The sequence below is a fragment of the Lissotriton helveticus genome, chromosome 1_1, assembly GCF_964261635.1.
Source record: "Lissotriton helveticus chromosome 1_1, aLisHel1.1, whole genome shotgun sequence".
Taxonomy (NCBI): domain Eukaryota; kingdom Metazoa; phylum Chordata; class Amphibia; order Caudata; family Salamandridae; genus Lissotriton; species Lissotriton helveticus.
In genome coordinates this window covers 1,444,290,517-1,444,309,829 of record NC_136057.1, presented here as the reverse complement: position 1 = coordinate 1,444,309,829, position 19,313 = coordinate 1,444,290,517, and positions in this window count along the sequence as shown.

The window sequence follows — 19,313 nt, the reverse complement described above, 5'->3', positions numbered from 1 at the left end:
ATTTATGGTCCGGTCGAGATCCTGAAATATCCACACCAAATCAAGATCTCCTTGAGTGATTTTGCAAAACCAAACTCATTTGCTGATGATTGGGACTTCGAAAGCATTAACAACATGATGTCTGACTTAGTAATGTCTGCTAAATTTACAAAACATAATTATTTGCAAGGTTCTACAAATTATGATAGTATGTATTGCTATAACCATTATGGTAACCATTTTTTACATAAATCTGCACAACCTAGAAATTTTTTAAATTATAATCAATGGGAACATTGTGCTACACCTCCAAAAGGGAGCTCTAGAACCGTGTATGACAAATATTCATATTTTTCAGGTTTTAACACAAGTAATGCTGAAACATTTTATTTTAAATTGTCAAACAAGACAGGGATGAAAACCATGATAACCAACACAAAATTGATTTATTCAGACTCATTCTTTGAACAAATGAATACTTTTGGATTTGATTATTGGGACAAAAATGTTGATTTGAAAAGTGTTTGGGGTACAAAAGAATGGCAAGTACAGGGTATAGAAGCTTTGTTTAGAGCCTGCATGATCCCAGAACAAATGATATTTTTAAATGACACTGTTCAACAAACCACCTGTCTCGGCTTAGCCAAAATCAAAGATTTAAATAAACCGTCTATTCCAAAGCCAACAATGTTTAGCAATAGCTCTGATACAGATGAAGAGATAGACGTAAACCAGATATTAAACCAAAACAGAACACATCCTGATTGGAAACAATGGTTGATCTGGCCCACAGATACAAATAACTGTCAAGACAGATTCCTGAATAAAACACAAGGTTTCAAAATGACCAGGCCAGACCCTAGATATCCTCAAAGACATCACCCAGGGATAATAACAACCTACAGTGTGGGCAAATTATGCCTTCAGTGGCTACAAACTTCCACACTGCCTGAAATTAAGCAACACCTAACTTTACTTACTGATGGTGCTGACTTGCGTGATTTCATTCTGGGACCACGCAAACAGCGTCAAAAGCGTTTCATAGCAGCCTCTGTATATGCAGCATACAATGAGGCCTGGAAGGTTACTCAAATTGAAACAGCAGAAAGAATACGGGAAATTGACCGTATTAATTTGGAAAAATCACTTTCTGTAGTGGACAATGGGTTAATGACTCTGTCCTCCAGAATTTTTTCATTGGACAGCATTGTGTCTTCAGCAATCGATATATTATCGCAAGACTTACTGTTATTACAACATGGTCAGTCACAATTGCGTTCTATTGTACAGCTTGGCTGGACGTTACAAAATCTGCGTTCAGGCTATGTGCCTTGGCGTTTAATCAACACAACGTCACTATTCCAAATCTTTAACCTTACTGATAGACAAATCGGTATGGCACAAAAGGGTGCTGATTATACAATCTTGAGCATTGAAAAACTAGAAAGATTACCAATGACAATGTCAGAACGACCTGTCAGTGAATGGATAATACACGGAATCATAAACATTCCAATCTCAACCTTCAGGTTTCAATACTGCCAAAAATATATACAGGCTGGCATGTACGAGAAATTGGGAAAGGGGTACCTTAAAACAACTTGGAACCTGCCCTATTCACATGCATGTGTCAGTAATAAAGGACAGAAAGTGTTTCTTAGTGGCAACAATTGTGCTATGTCACTAAGCGGCACGCTTCTGTGTAACGGTATTAGTTTGCACGGAGCCTGTGAAGGGAATTCATACAACCTTTCATGTCACCAGCAAGGCACACCTGCAACTGAAATAGAACCATTCTTTCAAAGACTCTATAATGGGAGTTACATTCTTATTGTAGACCGCAGATGTTGTAGTCTTAGGCCCGGGACTCCTTATCTAGTCACTACGACGGCGAAGGTCAAGTGCTGTGGACGTTCTTTGTTCCCCAGCTCCTTTCCAGACAGGGAGGCAAGGGCATGGCCCAATTTGAAAATTACTTCTATTCGAATAGATACTTTAAGCAGAATGAAAACAGTGCTTCTTCAGACGCCTACAAGGCTCACGTCATCAAAAGAAACTTATGATCTACAAGTCGCAAGGACGACTGCAGAGATACATACATTATTATCAACTAATTCCCCCGTACATTTCGCGGAAATCCTGAGCGAAATCTTAAATATTTCTGATACCAATGGGATCTCAGGGGTATTTAAGACAGTATTTTCGATGGCATTAACACCATTCAAAGCCATACTGGGTATTTTTCCAGATTTCGTCCATTCGATTTTTGGCGGACTTCCCCTGATCCTGGGACTAATTGCAGGAATCCTATTCTTAGTCCTTATTTTTCGTTATGGCAACCCATGTCACAGATCAAACTCTCGCGACAATGGAAGATACGATCCTAGCCATTGGATACCGGGACCGGATATCAAAAATCCTGGGACTCTCCCGGCTTAGAGACCTGAACATGACTTGGTTTCTATCATTTCGACCAATGTGGCAAAGGTGTGTTTTACCTGTATTGAGATGTCTGCTATGCGGAGAAGAATGCGTGTTAGACACCTGTCTGACGCTACAATCGGATGCGCCAGTGGATGCAGATACACTGTTGGTTCCGACCAAGGTTCACGCTTTGTGCTGCCCTCAAAGGCTGCCAATCCTGATGACGGCATTCCTGGAATCTTCACCACTACGATTGAAGAGTAGTGAAGTTCAAGATGAAAGCAGCATTGAACAGGTACGACCTTCTGTCAGCAATGCGAATCAGAATGTCAATGAAGGCAATCATGCGCATGAATGCATGGTTACACCTATTTCCGACTTAGTGGAACTTTCCCATGAAGCTGTTGACAGTTTTTTCGAAAGCCTTAATGATATGATGTTCTCTCCAGAACAGAAATAGAGACTTTTGAGCAAGCTCGCACACGGCGTTCCCTGAATTCGGCCTTCAACTTTAAAAATAAAGTCACATGAACAATTTTTCCCACCGGTTCACGGACAGCAATTTTTTAGAAGCCCCAAATTATTTTTTTACAAAATTTTCGGGACACTTATCTTCTGCTTAAAGTAAGAAACTATTCCTAGAGAACTAAGATTTCTATTTTTAGATACTTTATAGACTTTAGTTGCCCGCTGGGATGTTCACAAATATTTTATTATGTGATGAAATGGTCTCGAACTTCCTTTCTGTATAGCTATATTAAGAGCCATTTCATGTGTATTTCTCAAATACCAAATTAGCAATAATGCATACAAATGCGTGTTTACTTTTGCATTTAATTCATAGCTTAAGTGCATACAAAATATATGACTGCAATTTTTCAGTATATTTGAAAATTTCAAAATGCATTTATGTATTTTGGGGTGGTAAGGTATACACTATTCTCTATAGTATGTTGTACTATGTTATACTATGCATAGATTAGTAAATATGACCATAGTTAGCGTGGAGTGGGTGTCATGTATTCCTATAGGTTCTGAATCAATCCCCCTATTCCTGACCCTATTCTGGTTAAACTAACTATCAAGTTAACTAACAGTCAGCCCATGAGGCAAGACAAGCCCCCATGATGCAGATACCGTTATCTGACGCAGTCACACTACGGCACAGGAACGTGTTATCTGATTAGGTCATAACGCTTGAGATCTAATTAGACAAGCGACATTCCTCCAGCCCCTGATAAGGCATACGACGTTCTCATAACAAATCAAACCTATGACAACCTGGAAAATCCGTGCGGCCATTGTTTTGATTTCACAGAGAACTTTAGTAAAGAATGTGCTAACGAGCAAGTCGTATGACATCTTTATTGACGTATCTATGTCCATCCTTACGTCAATCTCGGCACCTTTAAGGTATAAATATTGCCGATCTTGCCCTATGCAAACACACGCGTGGTGACAAGACGGAGCAGCCACACTTGCCGACGCCGAGAGCAGAAGCAGACCCCGCTGGCGCAGCCCCGCCTTCCTGACGCGCTGAGAGACGCGCTGCTATCTCAAGCCGAGAGACCCAGCACCGGCGCTTCCGGGTAGCCCTCGCAGGCAGCCTGGAATATCGAGACCAGAGAACGAGATACCATTCCTCATTCATTCTAAATTCCAGGTACAGAACTGAATAACCCCTCACAGAGAATTCTTTAGTTATTCACTTGGCAAAAACAAACTTAACTTAAACTGTAACTTTCTATTCCCGCCCACGCATTAGACTTAGGTCAGGTACACGGGGTAGGCGTATTTAGAAACACCAGTTGAGTTCGTTTAGTCAAATGTATATGTGTATGTAAATATATTTTAATCATTTCAAACATCATATGGCTCAGAAACCATATCAATGTTTTTACAGTATTATTTTATACTATTGCTTTTAATGTATGCACTTTACTTAACTATAAGTATTGCAATAATATCGATCCATTTCTCTTGTACGAGAAAAGAGACTGATCAATAAATAACACCTTTTTATTGAACACGCCCGTCTCTTCCTTTTCTCTACATTCTGATGAGACTAAGAATGCACGTACTGACTGAGTAAAATAATTGCCTTGTGCTCACACGACTCTCGAGATTGACTCTTGATTAGGGGAGAGCAAAGTTGTCATGTTCTATGGTTGTCAGAAACTAAATCCCTTCTTGTCTAATCAGGGAAGTTAATTCCTCCTTGAACATTCGAGAAAGTTTCTAGCGAACTCTGAGCTACGCTGGCAAACCCAAAAATTAAGTCTAGTATCGACAGTAGTAGACCTAGTTAACGTCTGGTCTAGGCCTTTACTGCTGTAGGTATTATTCCAATGCGCAGAGCCTATTGGGAAAATAGGAGCTACACTACAGGAAATGGTTCCGACCTCTGCAGACAGGCTCAGCTCATGCTAGAGCACCATCTCACATAAAACCAAGCACTCTGCCTCCAGGATTGTTAAGGCCTGCCAAAGGAGTGACTTATAGGTATATATGTGTCCAGATACAGGTTTAGATATAGGTATACTATATCCAAGCAAGGGGTGTTTACACCACCTTGCCCCAGCTGAGTGATCAGCCAGTTGTGTCAATTTAAATACCAGCCAGGGGTGGCAAAAGATATGCTGCAGCCCCTGGTAGGCTTTGGATACACCTATGCCCTGAGCACCTATAGTGCATGGTACAGGGGCTGACAAGGTGTCCAGTACCAAATTGGTGATGTACCTAGGGTACATGGAGTCCATTTTAAGGGAGAGCAGAGAGCCTGGGACCCTGATTAGCAGGATCCCAGGCCAACTAAGTCGAAAACCAGCTAAACACTAGGCAAAAAATCTGGGGTAACCATAGTCAGATATCCATCCTCCTACATAACCCCCCCCCCCCCCCCCCAACGAAAGGAGATAAGGCTATCCTTGACCAGGTAAGCCTATATTACCTGAGTGGCCATATAAGGAGGAACCTGCACTGGCATGGTTACCCCCTGTGTCATGGTCCACCAAGTAATCTCTCACCTTATGGGTATCAGAGGGTCTCCACCATGGGGAATCACTACCTGTGGTGTGTTTTGGCAAAGTAAAAGGCTGGTGTTGAGATGGAGTACTGAAGTGAGGCTCCACTAATTTAGGGCTCAGCTTCCTCCAATAATCTTCCACTATGTGTGCCTTTCTTTCCTTGACTGAGTTGCACTGTGCTCTCAGGGTCAACCTCTGGCTGCCTACAGCTGGAGGCTGGGTCCCTTCTGTTGGCTTACTGGAGGGACAGGTCAGGTTTGGGGCCCTTAGGTCCCAGGTTTGGCTGTGCCCAACAGTTTCCATCTGGGGGAGGTCCCTAACTAGTGGTAAGGGGGATCCCTCAGGAGTTTTTAACTTTTTCACCTTGCTAGGGCTGCTAGCTTTGGTGCCCCTAATCTGCTGATGGGAGTGTTTTATTTGACAGGGGGCCCTTTGGGGCTCACTGACCTCCTTGACCTCTGCAGCCCTGGGCTGGCTGAGGCAGGGTAGAGAGGGGAAGGTTACCTGCTCCAGACTGGGTCCCACCTTGGAAGGGTCCACTGACATCAGGGGCTCTGCCAGGCTAGGCCTGACTACCTCCGGGGCAGTTCCTTCACAAGGGGTAAGATCAGTTCCCTGAGGAGGCTGATCCTTTCCTAATGTCTGGTAGGAGGGAGATTTCTCTTCCTCCTCAATGCTCTCTGTTTGTGTGGAGTGATCCATAGTTTCAGGCTTCACAACACATGAATCAGTTTGAGTTTGGGCTGTGGCCATCACAGCCCCACCAACCTTTTCAGGAAGGGACTCAGTTTGGGTATGGGCTGTTATCATAACAGCTTTGCTAACCTTTTCAGGAAGGGATTCTACTGAAGATGGGGCTGAGTCTTGCACAGCCCTACCAGCCTTTTCAGGAAGGACATCTTGGATTGGAGCTGTGGCCATCACATCCCCACTAACCTTTTCAGGGACATTTACCATTTTAGAATGGGTTTCCTGTTCCACCTCAGCCTAGGATGAGATTTCTAAATCATTCCCAAGTAGACAATCTACAGGCAAGTTTGATGACACTGCCACTCTCTTTGGGCCAGTGACACCTCCCCAGCTGAGATTTACCACTGCCATGGGATGATCTCTCTGCACTCCATCAATATTAGTCACCTGATATGTGGCACCAGGTAAAAGTTGCCTTGAGGGGACTAAATTCTCAGTCGCCATGGTGATACTAGCCCCTGTGTCTCTGTAGGCCTCAACTGTTTGACCATTGATGAGTGGTTCTTGCCTGTACTTGCTCAAAGTGTTTTGGGGCAATCAGTGAAGTTGGCAAACCCCATGCCAGTCTCACAGACAAGAGTACTTGTAGTAGGGGACCTGGTTAGGCCAGAGTCCACCTGGGTTCCAAAAGTAAAGCCACCCAAATTCTTGGGGGTGCTCCCACCACCTGGGGGATTACTGCTGACAGTAACAGGAGGTGTTGGAGCTCTACTTGGAGGTATATTTTCTTTGTTACTATTATTTGGACAACAGCTGTCTGTTTTCCAGTGGCCAGGCTTTTTACAAGCATGGCAATAGGGGTTCTTCTGGTCAGTGGAAGTGTTTTGGGACCCACCCCCATCCTTGGAGTTTTGGGGCCCTGTGGGAGATTTTTCTTTAGATTTATCCCCACCCTTCTCTTGAGCCTTGGAAGTATCCTTCTTTTGGTCATTACCCTGATTCTTAGGCCTAATCCTGGTTCTGACCCATTTGTCTGCCCTCTTACCCAATTCTTGTGGAGAGGTCAGATCTGAGTCCACCAGGTGCTGGTGTAAAAGCTGGTTCTGACAATTACTTAGGATCTGCTCCCTCATAATCAAATTATACAATCCTGTATAGTCATGTACTTTGCTGCCATGTAGCCAACCTTCCAGAGCCTTAGTAGCACAATCTACAAAATCAGTCCAGTCCCGAGTCTGAGCTTTTTGGGTGTCTCTGAACAACAACCTGTATTGTTCAGTGGTTAATCCAAACCCATCAATAGGAGCACTCTTCAGGACAGTGTAATTTTTAGCATCCTCAGCTCTAACAGTGAGGAGCTTATCTCTCCCTTTCTCAGAAAAGGAGAGCCACAAGATTGCTGCCCACTGATCTTGGGGGACCTTCTGTACCATGCAGGCCCTCTCTAGAGCAGTTATCCATTTGTGGATATCATCCCCATCTCTGTAGGGGGGCACAATCTTACTCAGGTTTCTATGGTCATAGGACCTGTCTTTATCCTTAGGGATAATGCTGCCACCAGTGGGTATCTCACCACTCAACGTCTGTTCTCTTGCCAAAGCAAGTCTAGTTTGGGCCAGGGCTAATTCTTCCCTCTCTATTTGGAGATTAACAGCTCTCATCCTGGCCTTATGCTCTTTCCTCTGGGGAGAAGTCATTCCCCTCTGAGATTCTCTTGAGGCACTAGAAATGTGAGAATCCCTGGAAGGAGTTCTCTCTCTCCTATTGCCTGGGAGAATTCTGCTATTGGGTCTGGAGAAGTGTTGCCCTTCTCCATTCCCATGTAGGACCAAGTTGGCTTGGCGTAGCCTTCCAATTGGTGCCTGGTTTCCCCTCTGATCCTGAACTGCCTCTTAATTTTCTGATTCAGGGTCTGCCTCCTCATTCTCTGGGGTGGTGTTCTCATTATCTGGGGGAATCACTCCTTCTCCTGACCCTGAGGGAACTACTCTAGCTTTCTCAAGATCATCCTTCTCCAGGATGGCTATCAGGATAGGAATGGTAGGGTTGTGACCCTTTTTCAGCTTCCTTGCAGTGCACAAGGCACTCAAGTCTCTATGGCTGAATTTGTCATAGTCTGAGGTTGCCTGTGGAGGGTCAACCACCACAGGTAGAGAGCTCTGAGCTTCACCTGTGCCAGACATGACTCTAGTGAGGTGTAAGTGATGCACCTACCTACACTAAGTGTTTTCCTACTGTACCTTGCTAGTGAGTTGTAGTCAGGGTGTGCTAAGCCCTTCTACCTACAACTACTAAGTTCAGTAGAACTTAAATATGCTAAGCTTTGTTTATATGTACCTATGGTACTTAATGTGATCTTTCAATTTGATAAAAAGATTGCAATGGTAAAACAACAGCAAGCTCAAACCCGCACAGCTGCTCACCAATGTGAGGAGTTGGCCTGGTATATGATGTCCACAGTTCTGTGGGCATCTTGTATCAGTCCAAACAATCCCTTATGGTGATGGTTGTAAGTCAACCTTAAAAAGACAAGCTATCCTAGGGGTAGCATGGACTAAGCAGCCTTAAAGGCTTAACTCAAGAGGGCATGTGAAGCCAGCTGTTTTACCATATGCAATCCTGTAATATCAAATGAAAGGACACCACACAAGTTATATATTATAAAAATATATGTATTTATTCTCAGAATAATCCCCACTACTCTTTATGAGCAATGAAGCACAAGCGTTTAAACAAAAGCACAATATAACATATGAAAGTTGCGCAGTTATGGATAGGGCCGGTGCCACGCAAACTATATATCAAAAAAGTGGTATAACAATCACTAATCGATCAGTGGTAAGGCCTGGGGCCTTGGGAATCGCTGGGACTACACTGGACTAACAGCAGTTAGGACGGGAGTAGCCCGCGGGATTCGGGTGCAGTGCAGAAAGCACACGCATGCACCAATGCAAAATCAATGGTGCGTAAAAGTTATCGAGTTACAGTTTTAAGAGTCTTCCGACGGGACTAGAAGGACAAAACTTTAGACTTAGACACTAGAGGTGTAAGCCACTACAGGAGCACCGGCGTTCAAGAGTTACCTCACCCACAGGAAGCGGGTGCACAGGTGCGAAGATGTGTCGGGTTTCGTCACGAAGATCTATGGTGCCTGGAGATGAAGATGCTGCAGGCGTCCAGAAGAGAAGTGTCCGGTGCGATCCAAGGGTGGATCGAAGATGTAGAGTATCTGAAAGCAGAGGGGACAGAGTCTGGGTCACTAGCCAGTGACCAGGAAGGAACCAGGAAGGAACCAGGCGATGTCGGGCGCAATCAGGTTGATGTCGTGAAGCTTGTCTCCGCTGCCACGTTGACTCTGGGGCACCGAGGATGTCCTGGAGTGAATCACGAGCTGTCCCACAAAGGCTCTCGCTGTCGGCGGTGTCGGCTTCAAGATCGGAGTCAACAGGCCTTGGCAAAGCCAACCCACGCAGGATTCAAAGATCGCCTCTTGACCGCACCAGGAAGGTCAGATCGGGTGCTCCTTTTCAGGGGAGCGAGGGCCAGTCGGGAGCAACTAGACTAGCAGAGCAAATTCAAAGGTTCGTCGGTACTGGGGCCGCTAGCCAACGGGCAAGCGACCGGACCAACGCGTCGAGCAGGGAAATGCAAAAGGGCTCCACGCAGCACTCGAGGAGTGTGGAGGGGTGAGCTTCGGTGCAAAAGCTGCTCGGGGCTGGAGCTTCTCAAACGCCAATGCACAGCTTTGAGGGAGCCTCGGGAGCTGCACGGTCAGCGCTTCGTTGTTCCTCCAAGATGGCCGCTCCCACGCTTCAGGTCGCCTCCACGGGTCTCAGCTTTGCAGGGACTGTGGATCGGGCTGTTAGAAGGCAGGCACGCTGGGTCTTGTCGATCTCTGTCGCTCGAGTTCCGGCGGGAACTGCAACAAAGCAAACGTCGAGGTACTGGATGGTGCCTGTTTGCACAGGGTGGTCACTCCTTGACCACAAGGGAGATTCTTCAGTCTTCTACGTCGAGTAGTATGTCGAAGGGTCCAGAGTTTCGTTTCATAAGTTTCAGTCAGGATAATCTGATGTGCATTGGCACTGCTCCCACCTATATTCCAAATCTGGGGGCTGGATTACCTGCTAGGTCCCTCCTATGGGTGGGACCTGGGAAGGGGGTGGTTACACCCCTTTCCCTTTGTCCAGTTTGGCGCCAGGACTGGGGCAGGATGGCCCCAGAACCGGTTTGACTGGAATCTGCCCAGGGACACCTTGTGCGCCCCAGGCAGTGTCTAGTTTCTTTCAACCCTCCCAGCTACAATCCACTATCTCCTGTCTGGGGTGGTGTGACACCTCCCTGTGACAGGAAACCCTTTGTCCAGGCGTCCTCTGCCAAGTTTCGGTCAGCAGCAGGAGGCCAGACATGTGTCTGTGGCAACAGCATCCATTTTGTGATGCTGGGGCTCTGGTTAGGATTAACCGCGTTTTCAGTAAAGTAACATGTCTTCTCCCTCTAGAAGGGTGGAATGCTACCCCCGTCGCCAGAACTGGCGAGGGGGTAGTATTTAAAGTGTATGACACCAAACACGACATGTTTTGATAAAGCCAAACCAAAGTTAGCATTAACCGCGAGGATTATAATGCACTTAAGAGTATATGGTATGGCAGTATCACTGGAACAGCTGCACGGAAATGGTTCCGACCTCTGCAGACAGGCTCAGCTCATGCTAGAGCACCATCTCACATAAAACCAAGCACTCTGCCTCCAGGATTGTTAAGGCCTGCCATAGGAGTGACTTATAGGTATATATGTGTCCAGATACAGGTTTAGATATAGGTATACTATATCCAAGCAAGGGGTGTTTACACCACCTTGCCCCAGCTGAGTGATCAGCCAGTTGTGTCAATTTAAGTACCAGCCAGGGGTGGCAAAAGATATGCTGCAGCCCCTGGTAGGCCTTGGATGCACCTATGCCCTGAGCACCTATAGTGCATGGTACAGGGGCTGACAAGGTGTCCAGTACCAAATTGGTGATGTACCTAGGGTACATGGAGTCCATTTTAAGGGAGAGCAGATAGCCTGGGACCCTGATTAGCAGGATCCCAGGCCAACTAAGTCGAAAACCAGCTAAACACTAGGCAAAAAATCTGGGGTAACCATAGTCAGATATCCATCCTCCTACACTACCTTATCTCTCGGTTGAAAATGTTGACTCAGAGTATATGAATTGATTAATGTCACCAATCCATCCAAATCTAAATCAACGCAAGGACGAAAAATCAGGTCCCATTGTATGTGTCTCTTATTAGAGTTTCACACGCAGTCTTGATCATTAGTCCATGCAACACCCACCAATAAATAATCCGCTTCCACTTCTGTGGTATATGTCACCTCTCCTGTCTGCATTGTCAATGCGGTATATCCAAATGTATATTCTTTTCCTTTAAACTGATGGGAACATCCTCCCTGTAATCATAAAAGTATAAAAAATATTTATATAAATTGGCCTCAATTATGTGCACCACTCCATATACACGTTGGGGCCATCTTCTCAAAATTTCTTCTTACCACTCAATGCAAAGTTGCTTTTTGATGAGTATTCCGAGCGAGTAAACTTCGACACTGGCGTTCAACCCAAGCACCATCTTGATATGATATTTCAATATGAGTGAAAGCAATAATGGACTAAATCTGAGCAAACATCACAGTCGAAGCACCACAATATACTTCAATCCATGGCGCCACCTTAACCTGGACAGCACGGAGGTTTACAACATATTTTTTAAAATGACCTACGCCACATTTACAAAAATATTGTCGTACTCTCATTTCACCCAGAATCAGATCCACGATGTGTACAAATAATAATGACATCCAATCAAGCAACCCGAATTCAGGTGAATAATACATTTAAAGCCTCATCCAAAGAATAAAAATAAAGCATATTAATAACACATCAAAATCGAATGCCTACTGTGTAGCCACAGTCCCAGTCGTGTGCCAACTAACGCCCAACTATCTAAGTCCATCAAAGGATCCCATTAACAATTATGTACACACCAGAAATTGGATGAGTAATACATGTGGGGTCTCATCAAGAGATAACAGAACGGAAAGGTCACGCCCGCTATGTGATCACTCGTTTACATGTATACCTGGCACTGGATAACCTTAGATATGAGGATAGGAACCCTTTAAGAAACAAAAGACTATAGAATAACATTATGATTCATGTGAAAAAAAGAAGCCCCAACGTCAGCGCTGGGTTCCATTGTAATGGTCCCAAAATCCATAAACAATATAGCCTGTAGGTGAATGTGTGTTATGTAGTAAGGTATTACCACCCCCCAAAATGAATCAATAATTATTAAAAAAAAAACAATTTTCATATGCTGGGAAATAAGACTAAAGGTATGAGTATTTGATAATGGGGAGAACTAGATTAATACTACCAATTACATAATGGAGAAATAAACTGTGCCTGTCACACTGTAAGCAAATCAGGTTGACCATTAGTCACCCAAAAAGTACTGAAACTCGTGATCTATATTGAAACCTTCCTCTACCGCTCTCAAGCGCATAATCCACATTGCCCCCCTTCTTCTCAGATTCAACTCTCTGTTTCCCACTCGAAGGTCCCGAAACACTTGATCAATCCCATAAAAGTCCTTGTGCAGTGCAACCCATGGCATGAACTGCTATGGCATATCTCTAATCACCCTGTTTAAGTGTCCTCATGTTTTCCTCCACTCTCTCTTTAAATGCTCTTATAGTGCTCTCTACATAAATGCGATCACACTTGCACATAATAACATAAATCACAAACTTGGTATTACAATTTATATTCAAACGTATCTCATGAGCACTTTTACCGCACTGCCCTTACAGGAGTCCTCAAAATACCTCCACGGATTGTTTTTTGCACAGAAAAATTCCGCTGATACGAGTCTTTATTGACTCATAGACATAAAAGTTAAAAAAAAATTAAATTCAATAGTTGCAGAGGAACCACTCAAGATAAGAATCTCCAGGATTCATTTTAGTCTCCCTGAAGAGTCTTTATGGAGAGATGCAGCATATGACTTACTAGAAAAACAGCATTTTATATTTATCAGTGCTTTTTCAGTCTGGGACAGCAATAGATTGTTGCACCTCCACCCCCTGGTCCCCTGGGGGATCAAGTATTTCTCATGTGAAGGTGTTTGCTAAAAATGTATTATACACTAATTATGCATGAAATGACTTACCAAATATTGTAAAATGCTATACATATTAGATCAAAGTATTTATTGAACGAACTAAGCAAGAGAAAACATACAAAATAATAACATTTCTTTTTTTTACAAAATATGTTAATTTTGTAGTGTCTCCCAGGTCAGAACATATTGCACTATATAGGCACATAAGAAGAAATACAGGTCAAGTGGGATATTGTTTTTTGTTTGTAAGCATCCTGTGACCAGTTTCGGGGTATCACCCCTCATCAGCCAGGCTAGCTTTAATCCAGTGGCACAAGGAGCATGGGACCCACGCCTGGGCATACCCTTCCCACATAGGGTGACAAAAGTAAAAAGAACAGATGATAGGGAATGCTGAACAAATCACACATTCATCCCCAGTCACAGATCTGGGTTGAATCCACCATTTTTTGCTCACCACGGCACCCCTGTTTGGGCCCAGATATATGCAAATCAGTCTTGGCCCTGCTCCCCACGGACCAATCCAGCCCGAACTGCCAGCCAGGTCCTCCTTGTACCGGAAACAAGCATTCTGGTACCGGTTTCTGGGTATCACCCCTCATGAATAGATGATGGACGGAATGTTGAACAAATCACACATTCACCCCGAGTCACAGATCTGGGTTTAATCCATCCTTGTTTTGCTCACCACGCCATTCCAGTTTGGACCCAGCCATATGCAAATCAGTCTTGACTCTGCTCTCCATAGGAACTGTCCAGCCCGAACTGCCAGGCCAGGTCCTCCCTTAATTGGAAACAAGCATCCTGGTACCAGTTTCAGGTTATTGCCCCTCAACAGCTAGGCTAGCTTGAATCCAGTGGCACAGTGAGCACGGGACCCACATCTGTACATACCCTTAGGTCAACAAAAGCAAAAATAACAGATGTTGGATGGAATGCTGAACAAATCACACATTCACCCCCAGTCACAGATCTGGGTTTAATCCATTCTTTTTTTGCTCACTACGCCATTCCAGTTTAGACCCAGCCATATGCAAATCAGTATTGACTCTGCTTCCAATGGGAACAGCACAGCCTGAACTGCCAGGCCAGGTCCTCCCTGGACTGCAAACAAGCACCCTGGGACCAGTTTCGGGGTATCACCCCTCATCAGCCACGCTAGCTTGAATCCAGTGGCACAGTCAGCATGGGACACACACCTGGGCTACCCTTCCAACTAAGGTTAACAAAATCAAAAAGAACAGCTGATGGATGGAATGTTGAACAAATCATGCATTCACCCCAGTCACAGATCTGGGTTTAATCCATCGTTTTTTTGCTCACAACGCCACCCCAGTTTGGACCCATGTCATATGCAAATTAGTCTTGACCCTGCTCCCAATGGTAACCGTCCAGCCTGAACTGCCAGGCCAGGTCCTCCCTGGACCGGAAACAAGCATCCTGGGACCAGTTTCGGGATATCACCCTTCATCAGCCAGGCTAGCTTGAATCGAGTTGCACAATGAGCACGGGACCCATGTCTGGGCATACCCATCCCACTTAGGTCAACAAAACCAAAAAGAACGGATGATGGACGGAATGCTGAACAAATCATGCATTCACCCCAGTCACAGATCTGGGTTTAACCCATCGTTTTTTTTGCTCACCACACCACCCCAGTCATATACAAATCAGCCTTGACCCTACTTTCCATGGGAATAGTCCAGCCTGAACTGCCAGGCCAGGTCCTCCCTGGACTGGAAACAAGCATCCTGGGACCGGTTTCGGGGTATCACCCCTCATCAGCCAGGCTAGCTTGAATCCAGTGGCACAGTGAGAACAGGACCCATGTTAAGCTATCATTTGTTTGCTCACCACACCACCCCAGTTTGGACCCATCCATATGCAAATCAGTCTTGACCCTGCTCCACATGGGAACAGTCCAGCCCTAACTGCCAGGCCAGGTCCTCCATGAACTGGAAACAAGCATACTGGGACCAGTTTCAGGGTATCACCCCTCATCAGCCACTCTAGCTTGAATCCAAGGGCACAGTGAGAGTCAACCAGTAAGGATTGGCAGCGGTAAGTGGATCAGAAAGTTACTTCAACGGCCGGTGGTCCCAGGGAACTCGGTAGTTACCTGTAACTTCATAGAAGGCAGGACTATAGTTTCTGCAGTGCACTAGACCATCTGGAATTGGGAAATCCCTCGGAGGGCCTAATGGCCAGCGATTCTTCAGATCCGGACCGTTGCTTTACCTGCAGTTTGCATAGCACTAGAGCCACTCGTCCAAGGGAGTATTAGGGTGCTTCAGGTTTCCACAGGGATCCTTTTGTCTGGGAGAACTGAGAGATAGCCTAGGACGAGTCTCGATCAGGCAGTTCCAGGAGCGTTGAGACAGTGAAGGGTATCCCTCTTTTGCTTTGTGCAAGTCCTGTTGTCGCAGACAGAGGTCTCTTCTTCTGTCAACTTTGAAGCAGGTTGTTCAGCACTGAGGTTCAGTTGTCAGGGGTGTCCCTTAAAAGCTATATTTAGGCCCCTAGAGCTCCTGGAAAGTGTTTGGCGTCCTATTCGTACCTGCGCTGCTTCTGGCACTCACAGCTACTTGCCTTGTCGCCTGCTGCCTTTGATCCCAGGAGGGTCCGGGAGTCTTGCGGCCATCACCACTGCCATATGCCGCCGCTGCCGGGTAGGGACCACTGTACCCGGCAGCACTCGCGACGGCATGCCGCCACCGCCTTGGGAAAGCGACAGGAGGCGCTTATAAGGAGTGCAGGGCCCCGGTGGAGCGGCTGCCCTGCTTTACAGCTACTTGCTTTGCCGCCTACCGCCTTAGATCCCAGCAGGGTCCGGGAGTCTTAACCTGTTACCACCGCTATTTGCCGCCGCTGCCGGTTCAGGACCACAGTACCCGGCAGCAGTCGCGGCGCACACGCCGCCAGCACCTTGGGAAAGCGCAAGAAGGCACTTATAAGGAGTGCAGGGCACCCGGGGTCCCCGGTGGAGCGGGTGCCCTGCTTTACAGCTACTTGCCTTGCTGCCTGCCGCCTTTGATCCCAGGAGGGTCCGGGAGTCTTGCGCCCGTCACCACCGCCATTTGCCGCCGCTGCCGGGTTAAGACCACAGTACCCGGCAGCACTCGTGGCGCGCACACCGCCAGCGCCTTTGGAAAGCGCCAGGAGGCGCTTATAAGGAGTGCAGGCCCCGCGCGTCGCGGGACCCGCGCCGTGCGAAGCCCGGGCCAAGGGCGGGCCCGTCCTTGCCCGTCACTGACCGGAGGTGGCTGGGCTGGGCCACCCCTCTTGGCTCTTGCTCTTGGGACTAAGGTAAAATTGTTCTTATGATGCCTACAACTAATGCTCCTGCTCATACCCAAAGAAAGCGTGCATGTACTGTTAAAGGGCCTCGCACTAACCCAGACACTTCCTCAGAAACCTTGCCTACAGCAATTGACTTAATGTTACAAAAGGCGATTGGGGTAGTTACTACGGAAATTGATCTTACGGAAAGACGTTTATCTATTACTCCTGACTTCTCCCCCTTGGTAACATCGATTTCAGCTAATGCTCTAAACCCCTCTGAATCATCTGTAATTGAATGTCCCCCTTTGTATGACTCTGTGTTAACGTCCTCATCTAAGGCAGAACCTGCTAGAGAGGCTACTGTCAAAACACTTAAAACATCTAAGAGAAATAGGAAGAGAAAACAGGGCAAAGTAAGGGGGTCTAAGGGGAAAAAGGCAGGGGAGGGCAATGCAGAAGGTACTACAAATGGTCCTAGATCAGAGAATTGCTTGGGCAGTAACGACGTGTCTCTGGCATCCCAACTATATCCATCTTGGGCCCAAGCATTATTATCAGATCTTCTTACTCAATGTAGGATCATTGTGAAGGAAGTGATTGCCCCACTTTATGCCCATGTCCAAAACTTAGTGGCTAGTGTGGGTAAAATTCAGGCTACCAAGCAACAGAGCGCTAATACCAATTCACTACCCAGACATCAAGTAAGGGCTGAGATCCACCAGAATCCTACTGAGACTCAACAAATCCAATTCTGCCCAGTAATTACTCCGGCCCGGCTCCAGCAAACTCTAAAGAGGTAGCTTCTATTACTGAAAGGGTAGATAAGACTATCCCTCAACTGGCTGGGCAAGAGATCCATCCCAAACCAACGAGGGAGGACCCAAAACATAATCAGCGTATAGGGGCAAACCCAACTTACAATGGGGAAATGGGTACTATAACCATGGAGGGTAATAGAGATGGGGCCCCCCCACATAGGGAAACACAAAAACTGTCCTTTCCAACTATCAATCTACCTCCAGCGGTAGCACCTTATGCAGTTATTTTGGCTGGAATTCCCGAACTTAAATACAGCCAAAATGAGTCTCAACTAGATCTTAGAAATAAGATAATGTTCTGGTTGGCTAGACACAAACAATTCCCCTATAATAGGGCTGGTGGGATCTTGATGGTGCGTAGGGTGGCTTGGGTACGTCCCACAAAAAAAACAATCCCGGGGGACTGAATGATTATTAATTTTAAGTATCCTGAAGCCGTTCACAGATTGATAATCTATCTCTCCCGCCCTTTGGGCCAACAAACTGCCATCAGAGCCCTCTCTTTGGACTCTTTTTACCCCTCCTCCCGAAGTGTTGGTGAAGTTTATTCCCCCCCGGACTGTGGTAGCTGGTGTGTGGATTCCTATATGATGCCCACAAACGTCCCGTCCTTATTCAATATTCCGGTGGCAAATAAGTTTGCCCCTTTAGAGGACGTAGACTGACTGAGAGGCCCGGAAGTTTTTAACAATTATAAATCTGGAATGCGGGCGTCTGAGTCTTTGTTTGATCCAACCCAGGCCCAGAGACAGGCTATAGCTCATATGGGGGAGGGTATGGAGCTACAAAAACAGGATACCTCCCTCTGCAAGAGGCCACACGAATCTGGTGGTTCCCACATGTTTACCTATGTTCCCTTAGCCTCTGTCCCTTTGGATTCTCCGGGAGGGGAAATTTCGCAGATGGATAAAATTAAAATACTGTCCTGGAATGTGTCAGGCCTAACTAACAAAACTGCTTGCCCTGATTGGGGGTCTTTTATAGATCAACATGATATATGCCTACTTCAGGAGACGTGGGCAAGGGAGGAGACAGTAAGACTGGGGTTTGCTTCATTTAACCATCTGGCATTGATGGGGGAAAGGGGTAGACCCTATAGGGGGTTATCTATATTGGTAGCATCACACTTGGGCTGCATGGTGACACAACTACCCACTCCAACTATAGATCTTCTATGTGTCACACTTAAGTTTCCATCCAATCTCAGGGTGACTTTTATTAATGTGTATTCTTGTCCTGTTAGTATAGGGAAAGAATCTGTAACACTGGCCCTGCTTGATACTTGTATTCCCACCGTTTCTGGTAATAGCCAACTGATTATTGCTGGTGATTTTAATTGTCAATACGAGCCCTTACCTGCCATTGGAAACTCTATTAATACAGAAGAAGACGAGCAATGGTCTATACCCGAGCTCCAAATTACTCCAATTAAGGCCTGGTCCCAACTGGCTGTCCAACTAAATTCGATAACTATGGCCCATTCTATGAGAGCCTGTAACGGCTGTACCCAGTCCGATTGTGAAGGAAAGGCCACGTTTAATCGCATTGGCCAAACATCCCGGTTAGATTACAAGGTCATGGCCCATGATCACCGATTTTTAGATTTTATCCCGACATGATAGCAACTATAACGCTCTAGTTCTAAATTTGAGACTATCTGACACTGGTATCTCCGATGGGAGTAAACCAAGCCGGAATTGTGAATTGAATCTCTCAAATAATAGGAGAAGGCTTAAATGACCTGCGGCGAAACAATCTTTTGATAAAATGAGTGCCTTATATTCAGTTGTCTGTAAGACCTTTATGGAGATTAGTGGCTGTATTGAGCTTGGACAAGAAGAGGTGGCAAATAAAATTGCTAAATTACATCTGGGGTTGGTGGCAGCATTGGCTGATTTACTCAACCCGGT